Source organism: Pinus tabuliformis, chromosome 8 (assembly GCF_031772625.1).
Source record: "Pinus tabuliformis cultivar Carrire ecotype Pingquan chromosome 8, CPIR1, whole genome shotgun sequence".
NCBI classification, from domain to species: domain Eukaryota; kingdom Viridiplantae; phylum Streptophyta; class Pinopsida; order Pinales; family Pinaceae; genus Pinus; species Pinus tabuliformis.
This window is the reverse complement of record NC_142294.1, coordinates 238,561,943-238,570,954: the sequence shown is the minus strand read 5'-3', so window position 1 is coordinate 238,570,954 and position 9,012 is coordinate 238,561,943.

The following is a 9,012-nucleotide window of genomic DNA, read 5'->3' as shown; positions in this document are numbered from 1 at the left end:
AGAACACATGATGAAGGTATCATAGACCAAGAGGTTTTTGAGAAGGTTTTAGGGAGCATATAGCCTAAATTTTATATTGTAGTGGTTTCCATTAAAGAATTAAAGAATCTATCACAAATTTACATAGATGAGTTAATGGCATCCTTGCTATTCCATGAGGCAAGGATGAATATAGATTCTGGTTCATTCGATAATGTCGTCAAATCATAGGCACATGTCAGCAAAGCTAGAGAAACTAATATAAAATCCATGGGCATATATAATAGAGTAAAATTACTGAAATATGGAAATTCAATATCAAATCAACGAGGTTTGTCATGGTATAACTCTCGGAGTTTTAAGTGTTAGTGACAAAGCTCATCAAAAAATAATATAGTATGACAAATCCAAATATCAATGCCATTATTATTAAAGGCATGGAATTTATTCTAATGAATGTAGAAAAATATGGTAGATATAAATAAAACCAATGATAATTTTACCTTTGAAAGTATTGTTTATAACTTGTGATATGGCTTAGAAGAGTAAAAAATACCTTTAATTGTCAGGTAGTGGTTGTAGTTCATATGTCATAGATAAATATGTTAAGGTTGAACTCACATTGAGTGATGACAGTATTTGTTTTTTATAATAGGATCTATTGTCTTATATTCATTTGAAAAAGGATGACTATATGCCTCGATACAATACTTCTTGCTCATAAGAAGAGGATTCCAAAGCTAGATCCTCTAGACTTATAGTTCCTACTAATATGTAAGTAGAATTATATCCTATATATCCTATTACACTTCCTGAATAAAGTCTAATAAATTTTTGCAGAAGATAGATGCATTTACATTTCATGAGATGTCTATCAATATACAAAACGAACAAGGTGCGACAATCAATTTATCTTAGAAGAGAACTCATTGATTCCCATTGAGATGAGCAAACTATCCTCTGTGTTCTTGGTTGATATATGTCTCTTCCTTCTGATTGGGAGAGTTGCTACCGATATTGGAACTAGAGGTGTCTACGATATTCTTCTCCACCATTTCATGCGAAGAGGATAATCCATGTTCAACATGTGAGCAAAAATTGTTGACCTTGTTGAGGGATTATTTCATTGTTTCTAACTGGTAGTATATAAATTTGATTTATGAGGAGCATCTACCATTCCATTTGTCCTGTACTTGTTTGATCTGGTATAATTCATTTCTAATAATTTTGCAGTGAGGGCATTCAGGAGGAGATGCCATGGGGAAAGGGAGAGACGAGGATAAGGGAAGAAGAGAAGAGGAGTGATGTGAGAGGTAAGAATTGGAGCATAGAAAGGGACGTAAGAGATGATGAGAAGTAGGGAGGAGAGTTTGTAATGGATGATGGAGGGGAAAATCAATTTATAAATTTGAATCTAGTGACTAGAAGACTAAGTCACAATCTCGTGAACTCTGGAGAAGATTAAGAGAGAAGATGCTTAGTACATGAATCATACAAAGGGGATACACAGATATATGTTGTTGTGCATAAAACATACCACTCTATGCTTTGAGGATACTCATTTGATCAGGAGAAAGATTCATCTCGCAACTTGAAGGGATTGTTTTAGATAGGTCAAGGTTGTATTCATAATGAGGCTTACAACAAATGATATTTTATGGGATATTATTGATACTGACTTCACAGTTGATCCTCAATTCACCTTGAGATATGCAACATGCATTGTTAGCTAAAATGTAGGAATTTACAAGGTAAGTTCCTTAGATAGAACACTAAAGGACACCACTCACAAACAGATCACAGATCAATACACCAATATTCTTGACGTGGTTAAAACCCTAAAATAGGGAAACAGTCCACGACCTGAGCCAACACAGCCACTTCAGGAAATTTATTAATAAAAGAATGAAAATTTACATAAGTTTCTCTCATGAATTGTCGCCTTACAAATGACCCTCCATGCTCTTTAAATAGAGATCATGAACCAATTGGGTGGTAAGACATAGATCAAGTGTCGATAATATTGAGGAGAGAATGAACTGTCAGATCACTTCATGTATAGAACATATCATGACCCTCGGATTGTAATTTACAAAAGTACATAGTAAAGAAACACACTTTACCTAACTCTACACTAAACCAAGTTATACTTAATTATTTCCTATGTGTCAAAATATCCTAACATCCCCCCTTAGTGACAACTTCCTGAAATACAACCATAAATCGAAGTTTAGTAAACTTCACCTCTGTGAGAGCCTTTGTGAAGATGTTTGCAACTTGATCATTGGTTGAACAATAGTGTACTTCAAGAACATGGTCATGAATGAGCTTTATGATAAAGTGAATGTTTAGTTCAATGTGTTGGTTGTGTTGATGTTAAACTGAATCTTTGTATAGTTGAATGGCACTTTGATTATCACACCAAAGTGTATTCAGATGGTGCTGCTAAAAGCCAAGCTATGACAGGATATGACGAAGAAACAGGGCCTGCTACCTAGCTTCTACGGCACCATGATACTCTTCTTCTACTGGAGAAATAGAAATGACACTTTTTTTCTTGCAAGCCCATGTAATAGGTCTAGAACCAAGAGTGAAGACATAACCTGTGGTAGACTTCCAATCATCAGGGTCACTAGCGAAATCAGAATCAGTGAAACCAACGAATAGAGGAGATGCTTCTGCACTATTATGAATCCCAAATTGAATTGTACCTCAGACAGAACAACGTATTTTTTTAGCTACTTTCCAATGAATTTCATGTTGGTTTTTCATAAACCGAGCAATAAGGCCAACAACAAAGGAAAGGTCAGGACGGGTATGGGCCAGATACAAAATTTTTCCTACAAGCTGATGGTATAAGGTAGAATGAACTTCAAGGGAAGTACAAGTGATTGAAAGTTTGGCTCCACACTAAAAGGGATAAGGGGTTGTCTTATAGTCTTCCATGTGAAAGTGGTGCAGAAGATCACAGGCATACTTAGACTGTGAAAGGGAAATACCTTCCTTGGATTGCAAGACTTGAAGACTAAGAAAATAATGCAAATTTTCTAAGTTTGTCATTTCGCACTGATTTTTCAGGCTGGAATTCACATGGTTTACAAGGTTGGGATCACTACCAGTAAGGATAAGATCATCAACGTAACGAACAAGAATGATAAGAGACTTACCTACTTTCTTGGTGTAGACAATATTGTCAGAATGGCACCTAGAAAAGGAAATATCTAAAAGCAAGTTATCCATTTTGGCATACCAAGCCTAAGGGGCTTTCTTCAGACCATAAGGGGATTTGTTAAGCCGACATACATGGCTCAAGTGTCTTTGTATAAATTCGGGATGTTGTTCCATATATATTTCTTCATGCAAGTCTCCATGTAAGAAGGTAGATTTAACATCCATCTGATGGACTTCCCATTTGAAAGAGGTGGGAAGGGAAAGAATAAGGTGGATAGAGTTCATTTTAGCAACACGAGAGAAGGTTTTTGTATAGTCAATTCCTTCAACTTGTGAAAATCCCTTAGCAACAAGACGAAATTTATGTTTATCAACTTTTCCATCTGGTCCAAACTTCATTCTGTACACACATTTACAACTAACAATTTTTATTCCATTTGGAAGAGGAACAAGATCCCATGTAACATTTACCAATAATGAATGATATTATTCATTCATGGCTATGACCCAATCTGGATGGCCTGAAGCTTTTGCAAAGGTGTTAGGATCATAACTCACTGAAGCTTGAACCAATAAAGAAGAGGCTCAATCGAACTAAGAATATGTACGTCGTTGATCTATAGGATCACCCACAAGAGAACTTGTTGCATCCCAAATAGCACAAACCCATTTTGGAAGCTAAGGAGCTGGAAGAGGATCTCGAGAAGGTGGGGGAGGATTGTCATCCTCAATGTCATCATCTGGAGAAGAAATATTTTTAGAAGTAGAAGGGATAGATATAAGTGGCACATCTGCTGAACTAAGCCTGTAGGCCGATATATTTTCAGCAAACTTAACATTTCTTCTAATGATAACATTTTTCGATTTAGGTGAGAGAATTCTATATCCTTTGACATCTTCAGAATATCTGACAAAAATACATTTTCACTCTTAGGTTCTAAGGCTTTATGTTTCTCATCGGGAATAAGGGCCCATGCTTCACTTCCAAAAACACAAAAGTGGCCTACGTTTGGTTTAACTGAGATTCATGCTTCTTCTGGAGTGATATTCTTTAAAACCTTAGTAGGAGTGTGATTTACTATGCAATTTGCACAGTTAATTCCTTCTACCCAAAAATTAATACTAAGTCCTTTAGATTGAAGCATACAATTAGCCATTTCCTTTAAGTTGCAATTAATATTTTCAGCTACATCATTTTGTTCTAGATTATATGGAACAGTATGTTGCATTTGAATTCCATGCTTAGTGCAAACGTTGATGAATTTGTTGTTAACATATTCTCCACCATTATCAAATCTTAGCTTAAGAATTTTATGTCCAGATTGTTTCTCAATAGAGGCCTTAAAGACCAAGAACATGTTAAATACTTCACTCTTGAGTTTTAAGAAGTATACCCAAGTGCATCTGGAGAAATCATCAATGGAAGTTAAGAAATACTTGTAGCCAGACAATGAAAGAACTAGAAGTGGACCACATAAATCACTATGCACAAGATGTAAAGGGGCTAAGGCGTTACAAGAGGCATGTTTTTCAAAACTATCTTGACGATTTTTTTTGAGTACACATCCGAAACAAACACCATCTCTATAAGATACCATAGGAAGACCTGTCACCATATTTTGTTTACATAGATTTTGAAGGGAGCAATTGTTTAAGTGACCAAATTGCTCATGCCAAAGTTTTCTCACTTCATCATTATGATCAACAAATATCAAGGGAAGAGTTGATGACTCAAAGTTTTTAAACTTATACAACCTTGTATACTCATCAACAATGCCAGTAGATAAAATCTGTCTAGGATCTCTTAGGTCCTTAATTACAACATCATGAGGTGAAAATTCAATGATTTACCTTCACCTGAATGAGTTATTTGATATAAAGATAGAAGGTTGTAGGATAAAGTTGGAACACATAATACACCATTAAATTGACCATTGTCTAGATGAATAGTTCCATTCCCTACAACACTAATAAATCTATCATCACCAACATATATATTTTTGTTGTTACAATCATTTAGAGAACAAAAAATGGCTTTATTTTTGGCCATGTGATAAGAAGCTCCAGAATCAATGAGCCACTCATGAGAATGAGAAGAAGAAGATACGTTTAGTGCATAACCAGACCGAGATGCTTGACAACCACATGTAGAAACTGTTATTCATGAAGATGAAGTTGAAGTTGAAGAGTGGTCCAAATGGATGTTATGCTTCTTCGTTGCTACATCGAAGGCTTCCATCTTCTTAAAGCATTTCAATTCTAAGTGGCCATCTCAATTACATAAGTTGCAATGTCTATCGGTTTTCTTCCGTTTGTTTTTTTTTCCTTATCATTTTGTTGAATTGGTTTTCCATTTTGAGACTAAAAGTGCTTAGTACCCTTGGTTGGTTTAGGACCATTCCTTTTAGGATGTTGCTTCTTAGGATTCTTTGAACTTGGTTGCTACTGGGTGGCTAAGGCTTTGTTAGAAGAGTTTCCAAGATTAAGAAGGCCAAGATGTAAGAGTTTTTCTTGTTCTCTTATTAAAGAATCATAAAAGGCATCAAAAGAGGGTGACTTGTAGGCTTTTCCTTGAGAAATAAAGGTTTCTCTAGTAGAATGGACGGTGGAAACAAAAACATAGTAGGCTGGTCCTATCCTAGTAGGAATGGAAGAGATAAGGCTACCATCTTGTTTCTTAACCATAACACCTTCCAAGAGAAGTCTAAGTGTCTTGAAATTCGACAAAAAATATTCAATGGAAGAAAAATTATTAGGGTCCAAAATAAGAAATTCATTTTTGGGATCATGGGTTCTAATTTCATTTTTAGTTCCAAAAAAATATTCAGTGATTTCATTGCTTCATTAGAGGTATTAAGTTATGCGATATTGAATCTAAGGTCTAGAGAAATAGACATCCCTATCAACCCACGTGCTTGATATTGCTTATTTTTCCATTTGAATACCTTATGTTCATATTTAGGTTTAGACTCTTCATCTGAGACTATTCTAAAAATACATTTACTTCTAAGTAAATCCTCCATGTAGGACACCCATTGGAAGTGGTAGGTGTTGTCAAGAATTACTTGGCATGGACTTTCCATTTTAACAGACACTGAATTTCTAGATGTTGAAACTAAGTGTTCCAACGCAAAGATCTTAGGCTAATTAAAAGGAAGGCTCTCAACGGCTTCCGGATGAAAAAGTTATGGATTTTGAAGAAACATTGTTGAAGATGCCGATGAAGTGTGTGAATGTGTGGAAGTGAGTGATAATGTTATATTTAAAAAAAAAATCCCCCCATTTCCAAAATTAATCTAATTAGCTCACTTTAAAATAAGGATTTTATGTGACCCACTTTTATAAATAAGTGAGAGTCACTTTTACAATTTTACCTACTCACTAAATTGTAACTTAAATAAAATATAAATAGCTTTTAGAATTATAAGTGACTCACTTTTTATAATGGGTGAGAACACTTTTACATAAAGTAACTTTAAAACATAAGTTACATGTGATTTCTGAAAAAGAAACTCGACAAAACGAAAGACTTGAACCCCAGATGTATATTCTCATAAAGTAACTTTGGACCAAGTGAGCTAGTTTAAAAGGTTAGTAATTTTTAGAAAAGTGAAAGGGTTTTTTTTGTGACTCGTGCTTTGGGGTGTGTGCTTACTTGAAAAATCCATTTTTGCCTACAAAAAAGAAAACCACACAACCCAACATGAACATGAAAAAGAAACCAAACCATATGGCTTGAAGTTAGCTTTCGCTGGAAACTAAATATTTTCCTCAATGTTTCTGATTTTCTGAGATCACACTAAGGTGCGGCGGAAAGGAGCATATGCATGAGAAAAATCCTTCCTGTTTTTTTCTGATTTGTCTAGATCACACAGAGTCACAAGGAAAAGAGCATATGAAATAATGAAAGGTATAGATCCCGTAATAAGAAAATCAGAGCTAAATAAACCAAAATAAACAGAGAGATGAATAACTAAAACTGCAACTTAAGAATGTATACCTCTAGATCTTAAAAATGATGTATCGGGCTGCCGGAAACCTTTTCGCATGAAACAAAAGGGGTTCCTCACTGGAACAGATGCTCCTAAGACAATAGAGTAGTCCTCTCAGCCCAAAAGCAGTAAAAAATAGTAGATCTAGGAAATGATAGTCAGATGCAGTTGTATCGACTTCGGATTTGGATCACCAATGGATGAAGCCCTCAAATAGCTCTGATACCATGTAGGAATTTACAGGGTAAGTTCCTCAGACAGAACACCAAAATACACTGCTCAAAAAGAGATCACAGATTAATACAACAATATTCTTGACGTGGTTAAAACCCTCAAAGAGGGAAATAGTGCATTTTCTGAGCCAATGCAACCACTTCAAGCAATTTATTAATAAAAGAAAGAAAATTTACATAAGATTCTCTCATGAACGATCACCTTACAAATGACCCTCCATTCTCTTTAAATAGAGATCATGGACCAATTAGGTGTTAAGCCACAGATCAAGTGTCAATAATTCCGAGGAGAGAATGAACCATCAGATCACCTCATATCTAAAAAATATCGTGGCTGTCGGATTGTAAGTTAGAAAAGTACATATTAAAGAAACAAGATTCACCTAACTCTACACTATACTAATTTATAATTAACTATTTCCTATGTGTCAGAATATCCTAACATAAAACATGAACTTTACTCTTATTTTCTATTAAGCCATGAAAGTATGATAAACTACCCATATTTTTCATGTGATGTTGGATATGGATGATTACTTGCTCTAGGTTAGTGTTGGCAGGTCTAGAGTTCTTTGCCATGTGTTGAATGAGGATATCAGAATCCTTAATTACTATTGGGTAACTGAGATTGTAGTCACGAATAAGTTTATTATCCAGAAGAAAAGTGTAGGCCTTAGCTCTATTATTTGTTTTTCTTCCCAAGCCCCATTTATAAGTGATTATTTCCTTTCCCTTGTGGTCTAGAATTAAACCCCCTACTCCGACATGACCAGGGTTAAATTTATATGCCCCATCAATGAAAATACATGGACAATCAAGTTTATTAAGCTAATCACTGAATTCTTCTCCTTCTAGTCTTGCATTCTAGTTGAATGTTGTAATTCACCTTCATATTTGGAGGTGCTTGGTGGGGAGAGTCTATCTAAAACAAAGTTGAACCATATCTTTTCATCAGGTTGCAGAGGATGGTTGTTGATTTTGCAGTTTCCTTTGACAAGAATAACCTCTATGGATATATTCAAAACCTTGACCATAACATTCCTACTGTGTGGTTTTTTGATTTTAAATACACACTTGCTTTTGGCAATCCATAGATGCGAACAAAGGAATGGTGGGAGGCTAGACCATAACTATTTAATCAGATTCTTATTTTTGAAGGAATTAGGATTGATGGATTTCAATTTTCCAAAGAACTTCAAAATATCAAGATCAACATTTACCTGGATATAGAGATGGTTCATTATTTCTTGTCAACAACATTTCGAAAATTGACATGATAAGAAGAGATGTTAGATTGTTTCATCATTTCTAAAGCATCATGGGAAAACTAAGGGGCCTTTGATGCCTCTCTTTTTAAAATTGTCTGATGTGAGATTTTTTCCTTTAAGTAACGTCCATGTAAAAAGCTTGATTTTGGGTAGTATTTGATTTTTGTATACAATTTTCCATAGAGGTCGGATAGGTTGTTAATCTCGGTCTCCCTAAAGTTTTTCATGTCCACTTTTTACTGAATAATCATTTCTAGTAGAATTCCGATTAAAACCACTAGGATGTCTATAGTGGGATGGATTTTCTCCCTTGAGATATTGAAGAAGAAGTAGCCATTGAGGATTCAAATTTGGGAGAACCATCAGTTT